General features: G+C 39.2%; 1 protein-coding gene across 4 annotated transcripts in view; it reads right to left on the bottom strand.

The window, feature by feature from the left end:
- lpp (LIM domain containing preferred translocation partner in lipoma) overlaps positions 1 to 19299 on the bottom strand; it is a 180452-nt gene extending 161153 nt beyond the window's left edge. For 2 of the 4 annotated variants that reach the window (XM_061737593.1, XM_061737594.1), the window contains exons 1-2: positions 19117 to 19299; positions 8089 to 8156 (exon numbers count right to left, since the gene is read on the bottom strand). The gene's annotated coding sequence lies outside the window, so the exon portion shown is untranslated. Of the gene's footprint in view, positions 1 to 2138; positions 2221 to 8088; positions 8157 to 19116 lie in introns of those variants that run through there. The other 2 variants (XM_061737596.1, XM_061737595.1) reach the window with 2 other exon arrangements.
- Between the last annotated feature and the right edge of the window lie 421 nt (positions 19300 to 19720).

Genomic DNA, 19720 nt, shown 5'->3' with positions numbered 1-19720 from the left:
TATTTTGTATGAACACAACTCACATTTCCAATGCATTTCCATCTCTGACGCCTTCAAGCCCAGAGATGATCAACACCGCCACTGGACGAGATTAAGATGAGGCTTCTTTTATCACAGGACAGAAATGATTAATGCAGCTGCATAAAAGGTGCTTGACGAAGGTCTCCCAAAGTAACCCCGTCCACATGTGTTCGTATCAACTGTTGATACATGACAGCTCGGACAGATCAGGAATCACGAGTGTTGAGCCTAAACTTCAATCCTTTACTGATATTGCACAACAGAAGGAGAAATATGCCAGACCCATCCCATCTTTTTTGATGACCAATATTTATAAAACACTTCAATTATTTCATCACATATTTATAAACAAATTGAAGAATTATGGAATCACTCGTAGTCCTGGATAGCTCAGCCATTTACGGAGTCCTTGTGAAAGCGGTGCAGGTTAGAGTCCCAGCTTGTCGCTCTTTACTGTGTGCGTGGCCCCCCCACCTCCTCAAAATGTTGGGATAATGACAAATTCAGTCTATGAGAAGCATCATGAAATATCATGGATTCATACTAAGAAAGAAAAATGCTGCAAGAAATAAACTTTTTTTCCTTCTTTTCATGCATCTTTCCTATCATCCCTACTTATACTGACTAGAGGATGGACTCGAGTGGCCACTACAGTGACTACTTTTCTTCATTAAATTTAATTAAAAAAGGGAAATCTACTGTTGCAGAGCTGCATGAAGTGCTTTATTTCAGCCCCCACCCCTGTTGTTCACTCTCAATCCCACACTTTATCAGCTGATTTCTTTTCCCAAACCACTTTTTTTTTTTTAAAAAGGGAAAAAAGCAAAAATCTCATGTCCTTCCCAAGACATTCCCTCTCTGACCGCATCTGTTGTGTTCCCATGCATTACTGCCATCATCATAATAAGGCTGCACCCAACTAATTTCAGTCAATAAGGTGCTCGAGTGGTCAGTTTGGTGAGCGACAGAATGACCAAAGAGCAGAGACATACAACCCTCTACTACGTTTATGCTCGTCATTTCACCGTGAAACACCTTAAAAGTTAATGATGCTTAACAAATGTTTGAAATTAAGTTTCTGCACAAGTTTTGAAGAGAAAGGGGTTCAACCATAACTGAAAAGCTTTAAACATCCATAAATCTAAAAACTAACAAACGTGTTCTTTTCAGTCGTGAATGCGCAAGTCTCTGCCTCTGTAACAAAATAAATTAATAAATAAATCAAAAACCTTTAAGTAAACATACAGGGCTGTTTTAAGCAAACAAAGTCCCTTTAAGGCTAAAGGCCTTTATAAATCCCGGTGTAAGTTTGAGATGAATAATTAGATAATGGTACCACAGCACGGCTGCAGTCAGCAGCGTCAGCCCTCGCAGCTAAGTAAGATCATATGCCCCTTCACTCCAACTGTGAAGGGAGATAAAGTGCCTGCCAGCCGCCTTTAAATGGTTCAAGTGTGAAAGTTACGGCCGGGAGGGAGGTCAGACCTGAAAAGGTGTAGCTAACAGTTGGAGTGGATGTTTGCAAAACCAGAAATGTTCAATGACCCAGGCTGCCCCTACGCACTCACTCAGACACAAACAGAAAACCACAAGACAGCAGCCGAAACCCCAGGCTATTCTACTCCGAGTGCTACTCTTTGTTTGGTATCAGCTTTTTGTCTTCATCCGTAGCCTCTAATTATTCAGAGCTTTAAAAAAATGTTTTTAAATGGCATTGTGGATTACAGATGAATAAATGTGATGCTGAATTGGATCAAACTTTATTTCATTGACTCAGCCAGTGTTCCAGTAAAGTCTAGACAAAGTTTGATCTAATTCAGGATTGTATCACAAGCAACTGCATGTCTTTTCCATTCTCACAGATATCTACAGGAAAATATTGTGGACTTTCTGGTGCGAGAGAATAACAATGGCATGCCCCCGACACTTCTCAAACGTGTACTCCAGCAGTAAAAAAAGAAGAAACAACAAAAAACATAAGCAAAGTTTCCCAAAAGCAACTTAATCTCACTATGGGCAAAGCAAAAAAAAAAAGAAGTAGATTTGAACAAGTCAGCCATTTTAGCATTTTCAGTTCAAGATAATACTGAACAAGCTGCGGACAAAATTATACTCACAGTTTTTCTTTAGATCACTGACACAGACAACTGCTAGCTTCCCTAAAATCATCCAAGACTCTTCTCACCCTTAGAAAGCCTTGTGCAGCTGAAATGACTCACATCCCCTCTTCCAACCTCTGTCAACCATCATGAGGAGGTAAACATTTCCAAATATGGAGAAAATATGAAGACAGTATTGAGGGCAATATCAGTTTGGTTTGCTTTTAGCCTGGAATGCCATACTCTGTGAGCCAAAGTCACTCCACCGAGCCAGCTCTGTGGTGAATACCTCTCACTTGGAATAATGATGATGATTGTACAGAACTTTTCACAGTTGTTTTGGGTTCAGTCTGACCTAAGATGGGTGATTCTGCTCCATTATATCTGATCTTTCAGTCTAAATCCTAAATATTAGAAGCCGAATCCTATTAAAACTAGATATTGCAATCTCAGGGCACTGCCAAACTGTGTGGCATCATAGATTTAACTGGGACCGTCAGGCACAGATAGTCCATTCAGTATGAGGTCATCTTGTTACACAAACAGGCTTCAAATGATTAAAAACTTGTATTTCAAGTCTGATTACTACCAAGAGTGTCATAGGTCAAGCACTTAATGGAGGCTAAGTGAGAATATTGTGCTGAATTTCCCGAGCTGGGATTGTGTTGAGAAGCAATTTGGCCACAGAGTCCTCATTTCCTGAAACAGCTAAATCTACTTGACTACAGGTCCTGAAGAAAACACCAGTCACTGCAGCTCCTGCGCATACCTTCCTGTGAAAACTGTTTTATTTCAGAAGTCAAGTAAGTTTCACTTGACCAACACAAGATCTTTCAATTAATGTACTTCTGGATGTTTTAAATCCAGAGAATAAAGCCAGGTATTTTTTTTCTCATTTTTATTTTACCAGCAAATCTCCAAAGGACTGGTAGCGCATCCTAAGAGAAAGACTGGTAAGGTTACCCAGGGGTCAAGCTCACATGTCAGCACAGAATGAAGAGTTTTAAACCATTTTCAGAGAGGTGATGTGTCATAATGTGACATAAATCCTACGTTAAATAGAAAGCATTATCCCATTAAGATGATTTTAAATAAATCTTGATACGACAGTTGTTATCGGAAGGTGGAACGAATAATCAACATAGTCGTTAATGATCGATAACATTATTGGCCAATGGATTTAATAATCAATTATTACATCATCACTCGTCGGATTTATTGGATTGGAACTCACAACACTGATTAAAGGGTTAATAGTGTTCATGTTTCTTTTGATGACTTATGTACATAACAGCTTCAGAAAAGTTTGGGTTCTTTTAAGAAAAAGACATTTTTTTGTCTCCATTTCAGGTAGTTGAATTGACCTTCATGTATATAAAAAGACTTTGCCCATTCTTTGTTTATTTTTTGGTTATATATTTATACTATTATGAGCAGCAAAGTTTGCTCATCACACAAGCTAAATAAATCACATTTTTGACTGAATGAATCATCCTCAATGTTTTCTTGTGAGTTGGCACATGGCTTAAAGAATCAGGCTAATTTTAAAATCTTACAGCTACATAACATAGTTAAAGTCTTTGTGCGATTCGTAATCCAAATAGTCGATTAATCATTTTTATAATAGATTAATCTACTATGAAAATAGTTGTTAGTTGCAGCCAAGACTAAACAATAATGCCGTTCACTGAAATGAAAATGAAAACATCTTGGTTTTTGGCGGGGTTGCATAGAACAAATAATAAAGGATCTTTCTTCATTGTTGGCATTGCTCATATCGTTCATAAGATTTTATGGGACAACATCTGTAAGTCAATACCTCAAAAACCAAAACTAAGACTAAAACTAACTGAAATTAGTCACATTTTCAAAACAAACTACTGAAGCGCTTATTAAACTAATGAAAGCTAAACTGAAATGATCAAACAAAGTGAAAAACTAAATAAAAAAACTATTGTAACTCTATCAAACAACTTCACTGAGATGAACCCTCAATAGAAAGAGCATGACGCATGTACATCCGTAGATAAGGTTCAATGGATGACGCTGGATTTTTATTAACTATTTCAAGTCATGTTACCAATTTTATTCATACTATTACTATTATTAAAAAGATGATGACATCACCAGAAAGGTTTTTTCTGATATTTTTTTTTTCTGAATTATTCGTCCAATTATTCTAATTTAATAGGTTAAATTACACAATCCGAGTATAAATGCCGAGAATTCTTTTCTTCGCTTTCTCACATTGTGTCCATCTACATCAGAGATGTGATGCTATAAAAGCAGTTGAAAATTTTCAGCATTCATTCACTTAAATGAGGCCCTGAAAGAACTGATGAGGTTATACAACTCATTGCTGTTGAACCAAATCGGGGTGTGAGAGAGTTCAGACAGCCTTATTTCTTATATAGTGGTGCCATGCTCCTCAGGTGTGGCTGCATCAGGACTGTGGTGCTTAATCAGACATGAAGGCAACAATTTCAGATCTACTCAACATTTCTTCTGAGCAAACCCCGCTGTAAATAGTCCATTGTGCCCTTTAGTGAATGAAACAAAATAATTTACAGGCCATTCGACATACACACTTCCACATAAAATATCATCCCAGTCAATATCTTCATGAATCCAGTCATTTTCAGAGCTATTTTCTAAACTATATTACTGGAATTGTTACACTGCATACCACTTTTGTACCAGTGGTAATTTTGTCTTTTCACCAATATACTGTGAAAAAAATCTTTATAAAATAATTTAGATCAACAACTCAGCACTACTTTTTATTAACAATGTTACAATCATGTATAGATTTGTTTTACCCACTTATCCTCTTTTGATTATGATATAAAAAGATAATGTGGCGGTCCATTGTTATGCAGATGACATCCAGATTTATACCTTTAAAATCTGGTGGAGCCCAGTTTGTAAAGAATTTGCAGAAGTGTCTACAAGACGTCGAAATATGGATGGAACTCAATTTCCTCCACTTAAATGAAAATAAAACAGATGTCTTTGTGTTTGCAAAAACTGACATGCTGATCCGACGTAGCAGTGCTGTTGGCCCTTTGAATTTTTCTAATTCTCCGAAATTGAATAGGAATTTTGGCGTTATCTTTGATGAAAATTGCTAATTTCAAAGAAAGATCAGTGCAGTAGTCCAGGCAAGTTTTTAATCATTTGAGGCTATCAGTTAAGAGGTTATCAGTTAAGCCTTATCTTCCTCATATTACCCTTGAAGGGGTAATTTATGCTTATATCATCTCTAGACTAGACTACTGCAACTCCCTTTATAGTGGGATGGACCAGCCTCTTCTCAGCTGGTCCAGAACTCAGCTGCCCGCCTATTAAGGGGGACAAGACGGTGTGAGCATATTACCTTGATATTGCGCTCTCTTTACTGGCTGCCTGTTTCTTTTAAAATAGCGTTCCTCTTAGCTTTTAAATGCTTATATGGTCTGGCACCTCATCTCTCTGAGCTCTTACATAGACATCGTCCTTGTAGAGCCCTGAGACCGGAAGATCTCATGGTGCTTTTCCACTAGTACCTACTCAGCCTGACTTGACTCGCCTCGGTTTTGCGCTTTCCCACTAGGAGTGGAGGCGGGTGGAGGCGGGTGGAGGCGGGTGGAGGCGTGCCGAGTAGATACTTTTCTGTACCTACTCTGTCGAGGTTCTAAGCGGCTGAATCTGACGTCATCACACTACAGGCCACCGATTGGTCGGGGGGCTGGAGTCAGACGTCTGAGTCAGGAGGAGGAAATCAGAGAAAGAGCGACTCGCGGCTTCTTGATCATTTTAATCGACAGGCAATGGGTGCAGAAGTCTATTGCGTGATCCAACTCTGAGGTGCAGATGTTCATAAACCTGGTGTCTGAGAAGAGAATTAAAAAGGGATCTAGACGGGCGATAAGAAACGACCAGATCTACCAGGAGCTCTGTCACTTCATAGCTGCTCGCGGCTCCAGCTGACTTTTCAGCAACGACGAGACGAACAACCAAAAAAAAAAAAAAAGCGTCGCCGCTTGAAGCTTCTTTCACTCTCATTTTTTAACTTGATATCAAACACAAGCCACTGACCCAGCAGCACATCTATCATCTCCTCCAGGTTCTACATCTTTAGTGTTGTTGTCTTCTTCCTTTAGATCACACAATCAAATACGTCACAGCAGCTTCTCCAACCTCCTACTTCTGATCTGGGTATTGAAAAGAAACAAGGGCAAGGAGAGCCGAGGCGTGACGAGGCGTGGCGAGTCGAGTTGGGCTGAGTAGGTACAAGTGTAAAAGTGTCATAAGTCTCTTGGCGTCTTTCAAAAACGATTTTTTTTACACTGGCTTTTAACTCCATCAAGTACGATCAGTAGGCCAGTCCTTGCATTGTCTTGTGCCTTTTTATTGTTTATTTTAGTGACGTCGCTTACTGCTTTTATTTGTATCTTATGGTTTTATTTGTTGTATTTGTATTTACCTGAACAGCACTTTGGTTGCCTTGCAGCATGTTAAAATGCTTTATAAATAAAGTTTTGATTGATGGATAGAGGCATGTAAAAATAAATAAATAAATAAATAAAGCAACCTTACAAATATTGTTGTTATTCACGAGGACATAATAAAATTGACACCAAATGAGTGAAGTCACCCTAACATGAGTGACATTTTGCACCATGTCTCTTTTATAGAACAAAATGTAGGCCAAAATACCAGAGCACAGAGAAAACTAAGTATACTCCATGATTCAAAAGCTTTTATAACCATTCAAGCAGCAACAAAATGAAGTGATTGCTTTCTCTGTATTAGTGTCTCACATCAATGTGGAGGACTTTTGGCCCACTCTTCCTTAAAATGTTGTTTCAGTTAATTGAAGTTTGTGGAGATTTAATAATTCACAGTTCTCCTAAAATGCTGCCAAAGTGTTTCACCCTTGTTGAAAAATGTAGTTTACAGCACAACGTAATGAGTATGAAAATGAAAGCAACAGTAAAGGAAAAGAATAGTTTGGTCAGATATAACCCCCCCTCCCATTGCTGAGAAGTCCAGCCCATGGAGGACTGGCAACTGTCTTGGATTATTTTAATTTGTAAATAATCTTTTTCCCTGTGGAAAGTTGGGAGTCCAACTTGTTTTAGAAATGCCTTCATCAGACCCTCAGAGGGATAAGCTGCAATAACTGCTTCTCTACGATTCTTGCTGTTGTCTTTACTACTTAGCATTATAAATAATATAATATAATTAGGAGGACACATGTAAAAACTCCAGACCTGTAAAATGCCAAATTATCAGCTTTTATACAGATGCTCATAAAGGGTAATAATTGATTGATTTTAATAATTTTCTGCAAATAATACCTTTGAAGAGTTTTTTCTTTTTCACTTGCTCCCTAAATATGCATTTTCTCTCATCTCTCTTTTGTTTTTAGAATTACACTTCAATGAGCTTTGGGGTCACAACATGGGAACAGTCCCTTGGCTCAGACACGTCAACACGTCAAGGAGCTGGGAATCAAATCATTAACTTTGCAGGTGGAGGCCGACCACTGTACCCAGAGTCACCGCCCTCAGACCCCAACAGACTGACAAAGACTAGCTGGAGATGGATGAAGGTCATGCCACCCGTTAAACCAGTCCCCATGTAAGGTAGTCGGTCATGAAACCAACCGCCTTACATGTTTTAAATACTTTCCTGTTCAAACAAACTGAGACAGACAATAATAATACTGCTTGAAGCCACCACCACAACCCCCAAGGAACATTTTTCACACTTGCAGCAGTCCCCTCCTTCCCCTTGAAGACTCCATGTTTGCACATGGCTCTACACAAAGATAAGATTACACCTGCTGTGCAAAAGCATGATGAAGTAGAATAATTAGTTACTGATGTTTAAAAATAATAATACACACAATCACCCCACCAAATCCCAAGAAAAAAGGGCCAATACAACACATTGGATTTATGCACCAGTAAGTACAACTTACCTTTTTCTTCCCTTTGGATCTCAGGAAGTTCTGGAGAACTGCTGAAGTTGTTTGCAGTATGTTGAAATCTGTTGACATTGAGAAATAAAGACAACTCTGTGTTACTTAAATTAATTGCACAACTATAGTTGAGCTATGCTGAGACACACCCGCATAGTAAACAAGAACTGTCATCTTGACCGCATTGTCTTCATTTGATTGTGTCATTCATCAGCGGAAAGATAAAAATTGGCAAAACTCCTACAAATGCAAATCCAGCAGGACCGGAACATCTCACCACAGCCGAGATACAGACAAAAAATGGTCAGACATCCAAGTCAAAGTAAAAAAAAAAAAGGAATTGCTGCACACTGGAGTGTTGTAAGAGGAAGTCCAGGGATGCCGGATAACCCCACATGTGGAGAAACTGATCACCATCATCAGAGAAACTACACATTCTGGCATCCCGCCAACACATGCAGGCAACTCAGGAATGTGCACTGGATGAAAAACATAATTTAGATATTGCTTTGTCACATCAATTAGTACCAACCAAACTTGTAGTGATAAGTTAGATTCATAATAAACAGACTACATTCATTAGGAACACAGCTTTCTGCTGCAAATTGCATTTTAATGTCTGCTTGTTCACGACAGTGAAGGCAATGTTATATATGTGGGTGTCCCATACCACCAGCGCAGCGTGACTCAGGGATGGCTGAGAGAAGCCCTACCCATCAGCCGTCTTCCAATGAAAGACTTGTACTGGCACTGGCACAGCTCTGTAACACTGGGACCAGCTCAGGGCACAGATCCAGGATTGCTCTTAGTAATTTAACTCAGCTGATGAGACAGAGGTCATTCTGGACCAGCGGGTCAATGTGGTCCCTAAAGACGGGCTCCTTTCAAACTCATAAATGACGTCAAATTGTGCCAGAGCACAATTTGACGTCTTTCGCAGTCATTTCTAAGGAATGCATGTACCTGTTTAACCTTTATTTAGGATTGCATAACCTTCAGTTTAGAACTAATCTCATGTGATTTGTTCTTTATATGACTATCCAACACCGTTTTTCGTCTCAGTGAGAAAGAAAGTACATTTTATTTCACGTGCACACTGGATTTCTGCCCTTTGGATTTGATCATTCATTGATACGCGTTTTCATCTTCGCTTGACATAAACAGAGAAAACCTATTGGTTTACTTTGGATTTAGGTTGTGGCAATCACTTAAAAGCATTATGCGTGTAAGAAAATTAGGTCACGTGGTTTTGTTTTGTTGTTCGCGTGGGAGTGTAAATCATCAAGGCTTAATTGCGCGAAGAAATACTTTTTCCAATCTCTCCTGACTTCAGGAAATTTAGGGGAACATAATATTCACTTAGTTGTTTTGTTGGTTGATACAAACCAATAATTAGTTTCTTCTGAAACAGAAACTAAAGTGAAGTATTTTCTATGACCACGTGGTGTTTCTTCAGTCACTGTTATTTAAGAATGAGAAGCTCCTCCCTGCAGCATTATGCTTAATTAAACTGTTGTCAGCTGAGAAATATTAATCACTGCAGTAGTTTTCCAATGGGAGGTTCCTACCTATTTTCTAAGTTAAATCCAGTTGGGGTTTCAAGTGTAGAATGACATATTGTCCCCACATCAGCAAGATTCATATGCCGTCAGACTGGTGTAATTTTCAAAACGAGGATGGATGAACATCGGGATGATCATTTTAGGCAGAGTTTTGATCCTGCGAAGACCCGGTTTGTCATCTTTGTGTCCAGTTGTTCAAACAATGGACCATCGTTTATGGTTCTGGACATACGCTGGTTTATGGCGTCCTCGGCTCTGAGGCTGAGTAAGTCGCGGATCTCCTCGTCTACCAAGTTACTCATCTTGCAAATATAGATCCTACCTGTCACATCCTGCTGCTGTTACTCTTTTTAGCTGTTTCTTTTTTTTTTATAAAACAACAATAATAATAAAAAAGAATAAAAAAAAAAAATCAAGAACTCTAACTGCAGGAGTTGGAGGCTTCCAATGTTGGTAAAACCAAATTACAGTAACCAGCACATTAAAACAATTCATCATTATTATCTTTTTTTTTTTTTTCTTAAATACTGTTGTCAACATTAAAATGAAAACCAGGTTTTCCTCTGCAGCAGTAGTAATCTGAATATGGATCAGGTGGTATGCTCTGTAAGTTATGTCATGAACCTGGTGATGCTCAACTACTTTCATATCTAGTTAATTTTAGTGTTCCTCTAACAAGACTAAGCAGAAATTGTGAATGCTTAAATAACAAAAAAGACAAAAAAACAATAGATCTGCTTATTATTGTTGGATAAATATTCAAAATCTCTTTATAATGATGAAAGATTTGTTGTCTATTGCTCAAGATAGATGGGAAACTCAAAGGAATTGGTTTAGAAAAGAAGTCAGGTAGTGGCTTATAGGGTTCTGTTTAAGAAACAGTTTCAGAGTTTAAACAACCCTGGGTCTATTGGGAAATAGTAAGGACTTTAAACTTTCATTAGGGATGAAAACAATGTGAATCAAAGCAGTGTTGCGTTAGAACGAAAGGTAGGTTTGCAGCTAAAAAGCTAGTAATGTCGGCCTAAAGGACAATCTGCCAACATCAGGTTAAACTGCTATTCTAAGCCTCTGACAAGAGTCAAAAATGTCATGCCACTAAGTGATAGTGTTGACAAGGTTCATACAAACAAAGAAAGGTAATTTAAACTTTAAATTTGTAGAAAAGTGTGTAACAACAATAGGGGTGTAACAATACACTAATCTCACGATAACGATACGATACGATATTATAGCAGTATTTTTTTAACAACCTTGAATGAGGAACATATGACTGGAAAAAATTGTCTTTTATTTGAAAGACACAAAATACAAAACAATGCTGTGCGTTTGCCCTATTGTTACAGTTTGTAATGCTTTATAACTGTTTAAGTTTTAAAGAGAAAGCCAGGCCAACCATTTTCCACAAACTGAACTAAAAGTAAATGTCAGGTTTGCATTATGCATCTTCAGTTTCATACAAGGAAAAATATTTTGCCACAAACTGAATAGTTTCTCTCATGTATAATTTGACTTTTTTCTTTTCCAGAAATGTAACAACTAAAATTAAATAAATAATAAAAGTAAATAAATACATACAATTTTACATCATAAAAAAGATTGATTCATGCTCACCTTATAAGTGTAAGAGGAGATTTATTTTTGATAAGAAGGTTATTTTGGTAATTCAGGGTTCATTATTTTATAAATATATTCTTTATATTCTGATGTAAATCAGGGACTATAATGACACTAGTCAGTTTATCTGTAGTTGTTAGTATGTTTTAGATTGGGCGGAGTGATACAGCACTAGGTGCTGTGTTGATGTTCTAAAATCCTACGCTGTTGAGGGACATTAAAGTACACTGGAACTCACGCAGAAGTTGTCCCGTGTTTATCCTACTCACCACCCGAAAAAGGTTTAATTTAATAAGGTATGGCTTAACTCTACACCAGCCTTACATAAGTAAAGGTTCAGAGCTCAAAACGGGACCGCAAACTACTAGTTTCTTCTGAGCGGAGTAAGATTTTGGTCCGCGGGTCAAGGCGCGGTCGCAGTCGGATGCGCGTTACTAGTCAACACAATAGATTAATATTAATATCCCAATATCGCGATACACTTTGTCACCTCCACGACACGTATTGTGACGTTTTTGTATCGCAAAATTTTGTGGCACAATATATTGTTTCACTCCTAAACAACAACAATAATAATAACTGCTTTTAACAACCCTTGCAAACACAGAACTGGATTAATAGCTATATTTATGACCAAGTAGGAGGTAGAGGCCATGAACTCTCCTCCTTTTGCATTTATTGACAGCACTTTGTACAATATTGGTGGTTTAACCTGCCCTAGACAACAAAGCAGCAGATCTGAAATGTTTCTACAGTGCAGAGGCAACTAAAATCAGCGACGACTATATTATTCTGGCATCTTAAACAAATGGCAGCAGTTGTGTGGCATCAGTCTTCGTGCAGAAGCTGCTTCTGCATCGCCGAAACTGATCAACAATCAGTTTTGCCTTAAATTTTGAATATTTTAAATACTGCACATTCCTAGATGACAGGAAAAATGTTTTTAACAGATTCATTTAACCTTAGTCCAAGTCACAAACATGAAGCAATTCGTTTTACAACAGTGTTTATGCATGCAGTGGTCACATGAGTTCATCGTTTATCTGGCAAAATATGAGAAAACCATCCTGCCTGTCAGCAGCTAAATGCACAAAGGCCAGGATGTGATGGTGTGGGGCTGTATTAGTGCTCATGGCTTGGATCCCTTGCATGTGTGTGCAACAGTACCCCTGAGGAGGAGGCATGTATTGGGATTCTGGATGCATGTGGGGCAGCTGTGGCCGAGTGAACTCTTGCTATTTGGAAGGTCAATGGTTCAAGTGAGGGTTTGACTTGATGGTATCCTTGGTACCACAATTCACATCAAAATGTATTTGGGCAAGACCCTGAACCCCACTTTCCTCCAATAAGTTCAATGGTGTATAGAAAAGCAGCAATGATAAAGAAAGGCAGAGAACCATCAAGAGTTTAGTGACATGTAAGATCATGAGGCCACGATCAGACAGCGATTTAAGAAACAAGTGTAAACTGGCAGCAGGAAAATACTTGACTCTTTTTTTTTTTCATAAATGCACATTAACATGAATAACAACCAAAACGGAATGGGTGGAAACCCCTAATATTTTCTCTCTGCTCTGTCTTACTGACAGATTCACCTAAATTTTGCTACTTCCTAAATGTGGCACATTTTTAAAGCTGTCGACTCCAGTGAGATTCACATCAGGTCCTGCAGAATACCAATCTTAATGCAACCCTCTAGGATTCACCATTAAGGTGACCAGGAGGTCCCTGGTTAACTCTGCAGGACGATGCCTGACCACATTGCTTGACATAAAAAGGCATTAAGCCAAGGTGGCCGTAGGGCTGGGTGCGATAACTATATATATGGTAGAATGCTTTGTCGTATATATGAGCCACCAACCCCCCAGTTTCTCACATCTTTACTCTGCCCCATGTGCTTTCATGGAGCTGGTTTTTCAGACGTGTCAATAGTCCAGTTGAGCGCAAAAGTGTACTGGAAACACTTCTTTTGCATTTGCACGTCTCCAGTATCACTGGACATGACATAGTTACTCATATGACCACACCATATGAACAGAAAGAAAGCAAGATGACGCAGTATGTGTGGACAGAGGGGGGGACGGGGAATGGTCTTCCACTGCCTTCGTCCTCTGTTGACTATTTTCACAACAGCGATAGTAGACGTCACAATAATTTGTCCAAAACTACAGATGTTTCCATCCATCCTCTTCAAAGTTGAGATTTTCTTCTTCTTTCTTTTGATGAGAATTCTCGCAGGACAAGAATCTAGGAGTTTCACTCGTAAACATAAGTTTTGTCGGACCACATTTTACAGTGGGGCCTTATCGCGATTTCAGAATTGTCCCTTTTGCTTTGAGAAAGGTTGTAATTGAAATCCACCTAGTAGAACTAAAAACAACGCAGTTAATTGATGACGGTTCAGGCCTGTAGAATCTGATATTCAGCATAGCTAAAAACCCGAGCAGGTTGCATTGAAACTTCCCATCAGAGCTATTCCCCTTCCTGACAAAGCACAAGGCTACAGTGGAAAGGAAAACTCCCCGATTGCAACTCTTAGGCTGTTTTGCAACGTCTCTGATTGTTCCCAGGTCTGTCCGTGGAGGAAAATTGCTACAACCTCAATTACAGGGACAAATAAACTTTTTAAATTGTGAATAATAATACTTCATTTGTATGAAAGGTTAAACACTTCTATTTTTTCTTATAGTCTCAATTATGCTGAAACTTTACGTAAGAGAGCCTGATTTTCCACTCCCATTTTTAACCATGAATGAATTGTACTACTCTCCTACTTTTCAATTAGCATATAAAAAGGCATCTTTTGCAGCACAACAAAATAAACATGAGGATGAAAGTAACGCGAGAGAAGGACGGTTTTCTCAAATGTGAAACTGACAACAATCCTTACTGAAGAAAAAGGACAACATCTGTTTTATCGTTTCAGTTTTGGAATGACAAAAAGTTGAACTATTGAATGAGGAAAAAGGTTGTGGGGGTTTTTTTGTTGTTTGTTTAGTTTTTTCTATTGTTTGTTTGTTTTGTTTTTAAGTGACTCCATAAGTTCAAACCAAAGGTTTCTACAGAACTGAAAGAAAAGTGGCCTGATTTAATAACATATGGGCTCGTCAGATATGGGACATTTCTCTGCAATTGATGAATATACACAGTCCACAGGCATTTTATTAGACACACCTGATACAGTACAGACCAAAGGTTTGGACACATTTCCCCATTTGTTTGAATGAGAAAGTTTGTCCAAACTTTTGGTCTGTACTGTATATATAATAAAACGGTGTGTGTATATATATATATATATATATATATACATATATACACACACACACACACACACACACACACACACACACACACACACACACACACACACATCTTCGGACATGACACAAAAATAAAATTCATTCATTCATTCATTCATTCATACACACACACACACACCACTTTATTGTATATTTATATATAAATAAACACACACATATATACACGTGTGTGTTGCCATGTTTGTTATTTAAGTTCAAATTACTCTCTTGTGTGGCAGTGCCCACATACCACATACCAGGACTGTTGTATTCACCGATCGTAAAATAAAGCATGAATCACATATACGGATTATCTTTGATTCATCACCTGTAAAGGTGATTTATGCCTCATCAATCAACCAAGGATGTATGTCCCCCGCAGCTGAATGCCGTAACCTCTGCTGCCCAGATATGCAACTATACACTGGTTCATTCAGTTTATCCATTTAGTGTCTTTCCGCTTCAGCATTGTGTTAACATACATGTACATGGTTTTATAGTTGTACCCTTAAACTTGATTTATTGTTAAAGCAGGGGTTGACAGTGCTTTGCCCGTAAGCTTGATGCTTTCCTTGTATGTACTGGTATGCTTCTTGGCCTTTCACTTGTAATCTGACTGTTTGCTTTTACTTCTACACGTGAAAGGTTTATCACTTCTGTTATGTTTTCTCCATTCAACAGTTTTTGTTCCGTTTTGCGTTTTCAAAACTGAGACGTCGAATAAAAATATTTTCTTACTTCAAAGTCACTGATGACTATCTTAACTTCCCATTTGATTAATGTGCAATTCTCTTTCACCAATGCTTGTGTTTATTTAATTATAGTACAAACAAATGTTATCTATGTCAATGACATAAATAGTGTCTGAATGAATTTATGGCTAAAAATTAAGTGGAAATCCCTTTCATGAATGTGTGTAAACTTCACTTCAGCTGACATTTATAAATAAAAACCATACATACACTCTACTTCAGAAATCCCGCAAAAAAAATGCAGACAAACTTTTAGTCATGAACCCACTAAGTTTCATGTATCTTGCCCCCTGATGTTTTTGTGTACATGTGTCAGATATTTTTTAAGCACTGTACAGTGTTCAAGTATTTGTTGTTCTTTTTTCCCCATATTGATATATGTAGATATCTTGGATATGAATACCTATCATATATCATGCTATTTTCATACAAGTCAAAAATGTACAATGGTGGCAGGTGACCGACTCTAGTGTGTATTTGCAGGCAGCACCTATAAATGCTTGAATGACTGAAGGAAAGCATGTGCACAGAATTAGCTGTAAATCCAATAAATTATCTCATGAGCATAACTACAGGTGTGCAAAATGTATAGTGTTGTTGCTGTGTTGTTTTATGTAGGTTTTTGTCCACCAGAACCTAGAACTCAGATGGATGTGTATAATTTCTTTACACCTTTTACAGGCGCTCTTCAATCTGCCATCTATTTTAATTCACACGTAAAATTCAGCAAAGGTCGTGCAATAGATGACAGATTTATTGCCGTTGGAATGTCAAGTTGCAAAAATAGAAAATACCATAATAAATGGTAGTGTAGTGTTTACTAAGTTTCACACGTGCAGATTTAAGGTCATACTAATAGTAGACAAGTTGAACTGTGCCATGCGCACGTAAAAATCATGCGTTTGTATGCCTTTAGTCCTATTTTGGTCCCATATGCGTTCTCACCATCGACTGTATATAATTAGTAGATAGACGATCCGTGACATAACCCATAGGTTTTGTTTTGAAGAGAATTTCTGAAGAAACTTTTTCTTCTAGTGCATAAATTATATGTTGCAAATGGGAGAGTGAACACGCCCACATATGACTTCAGATATCAATTTGGTGGCAAAATCATAACTGACTATTGTATTTAGGCAACACTGGACGCTAGAAAGCAGACCAAACAGCTCTGGTGTGAAAACACCCTCAGATTGTTGAAGCTTGCTTCTCACCAGGAAGACTGCACAAGAGTTCACCGCTGGATTCAAAAGGAGACCACCTCAGATCCTCAGTACAACCGGGTTGTGGATTTTTTGCTTCAGACAGATGAGACCCTCTTCTATCTGGTCTCATATCCATGGTAGGTGGTGCACAGAACTACAATTACTGTGTTCACACCAGATGAAACAAATCAAACAAATTGCCAAAGCAAACTTGAGCCTGCCTTAACTGGCTTAAAGCCTTTGGGCGTCAAGGGTCCCTTTTATCTTATGAAAGAGGAGGTTCATATGAGCTCTGAAGCACATTATTGTGAACATGGAGGGTTTGTAATCTTTACATACACTCACCTTTGGCCATTTCATTCAGGACAGCAGGTGTGCCTAACAAAGTGGTGATTACTGGTACTATAAAGTGACCACTGTGTGGATGTGTGAGGCTTAAATCTTTGTTTGTTTTGGCAATTTAATAATTAAGGAATCATTTGGATCTCAAACCCGTGCTGTGAAGACAGTGAATGAGAACTAGGTGGGACCAGTTTTGGTGTGCTTGTGTGTGACATGACTAATGTGACCATGGTTGACTGCACTCCCTGTCCATCCAAATCATGCGGTACGTCCAAAATGCCATACTAAACAGTATATACTAAAAAGTATACTTAAGTTCGGCACACTTTTGCGTAAATATCAGTAGTGTGCATTAATTTGGTCGTACTACTCAGAGCGCACACATCACTTCCTGCCGTTGGGAGGAAGTGACGTGTTACAGCAGCAGTAGCAGCACCGCTCCACTATTTCCTGTTTATCCTGGCCGAAACAAGATGACATTATATAATATTATTATATACGAATATTATAATATTATTTAATAATATTATTATACTTAATATTATACTTATGACATATACGTATCTGCACAACACCTATCAACCAAACACCGCTGCATTGCATTGTGGGAAATTTCTGCTTAGCTAGTGTCCATCAATCCACACTAATACATTTTTCCGGAATGAGTATGGATAGTGCATACTATTGAATACGTACTAATGTTTTCGGACACACTGGCATACTTCAACCCTAATGAGTATGCAAAATGAGTATGCAAGATTTTTTAGTGCGTCCGAAACATTAGAACGTACTCAATAGTATGTGCTATCCATATTCATTCTGGAAAAATTCATTAGTATGGATAGATGGACACTAGCCGAGCAGAAACTTCCCACAATGCAATGCAGCGGTGTTTGGTTGCTAAGTGATACGTATATGTAGTATAATATTAAGTATAATAATATCATTATATAATATTAATATTATAATATTCGTATATAATAATATTATGTCATCTTGTTTCGGCCAGAATAAACGGGAAATAGCGGAGCAGTGCTGCTACTGCTGCTGTGACACGTCACTTCCTCCCAACGTTAGGAAGTGACGTATGTGCTCTTAATAGTACGTCCAAATTAATGCATACTACTGATATTTACTTAAAAGTGTGCCGAACTTAAGTATACTTTTTAGTATTTTGTAGTGGCCACTCACGAGCAGGACACTGTTTAACTGTTTAACTATTTAACTGTTAACTGTTTAACCGTTTAGGTTAGAATTCACAAGAATCTAGCCGTTATTAATGATGACGATGTGTTTTCTGTTGGTTTTCTGTTACCGTTGTCCTACAATATACTGTTTAGTATGGCATTTCGGACGCACCGATACTAATAAATTTCTCCGGAATGAGTATGGATAGTGCATACTATTGTGTACGTAGCCTACTAATGTTTCAGACTCACTAAAAAACCTCAGATACTGTTTTTGCATACTCATTAGGGTGGAAGTATGGAATTTGGACGCAGCCACAGTCCACTGTTATTTCACCTCATTTAAGGCCCAAACAGGACAAAATGACTTTTAGTGTTATATATAATATAAAGTATAAGGAAGATGGAGGCCACAGATAGGGCAGCCCTGTGAACCTGAGTTCCTCACATGCTTATTTACACCACTGAACGTGGCACGTACAGCGTGTTCCGGGAGGAGACGCCTCACTCCCGCCTCACACCCTCCACTAACTCCACTACCTTCCTACCCGGGCTTTGTGAGACTATTCAGCCCAGCTCGGCCGCATATGAGCAGGGGCCGGGGCTCTGTCTGTGGTGACAGCGTCTTCCGCATTGCTGTCTCCCCCCCAGCTGCAGCCCCGGCCCCCCCGGGGAGAGCTCCCCCAGCCCCCGGTCCCCAGCCCGGTCCCCCCGCAGCACGGAGCCCGGCCCGGGCAGGCTAGCGGCTCCTTAGCTCTGCTCCGACCCCCGGACCGCTCCCGCCGGCCCAGGCCGCCGTGTGCCGAGTCCACGCCCTCATTGTTCAGTCCGTCCGAGCCCCGGCGAGACCGCGTCCAAACAAGGCCGGGCGGGAGCGGGGCTGAGCCGGGGCTGAGCCGGGGAGAGCCGGGGGGAGAGCCGGGGAAGGAGCGGGGCTGAGCCGCGTCTAAAACAACCACTTCTTCCTGCAGATCGCGACCACCGACGTGTCGCTTCCTCCAAGAATAAATAAATTAATTTCCCCCCTCACAAAAAAAAAAAAGATGACGGACAAGTTCGCTTACCTCGCTTTCTAGGAAATGTACGAGACGCTGAAATCCCACCAAAAAAAGTGAAACTTCTTGATCCAAATAGTGGGAGAGTTGTAGGCGGTGACGTCACGCTGTGAAATTCCAGCCGTCTGAGTGAGTTGAGAGTTTGCTCGGATTGCTCAGAGGTTTGCCCATGTAAGGCAGCGGGCCAGGGCCGCGGGCCGGCCCAGTCACCTCCGCAAAACACTGTCTGGGAGGACAATTATTATTGTTTTAAAGAACTATTTTAAATGAAAAATTAGAACTATTTACTTAGCAGATCCCCCTATATCATAATTTAATGTCATTATATAAAAAGCAATAATTTCAAATTGTATTGTTAACTTAAATATGACATAACTTACTAAACTTATTTTTTTAATTTAGCAGTTTTTATGTTTTTTTGGTGGGCAGCACGGTGACTTGGTGGTTAGCACTGTTGCCTCACAGCGAGAAGGTTCCTGGTTCCACTCCATGAGTTTACATGTTCTCTCCGTGCCTGCGTGGGTTCCCTCCGGTTACTCCGGCTTCCTCCCACAGTGCAAAAACATGCATAGTAGGTTAATTGATGATTCTAAATTGCCCGTATGTGCTAGTG

Source organism: Cololabis saira, chromosome 13 (genome assembly GCF_033807715.1).
Source record: "Cololabis saira isolate AMF1-May2022 chromosome 13, fColSai1.1, whole genome shotgun sequence".
NCBI classification, from domain to species: domain Eukaryota; kingdom Metazoa; phylum Chordata; class Actinopteri; order Beloniformes; family Belonidae; genus Cololabis; species Cololabis saira.
The sequence above is the reverse complement of the archived record's forward strand: the minus strand, read 5'-3'. Positions and strand labels throughout refer to the sequence as shown.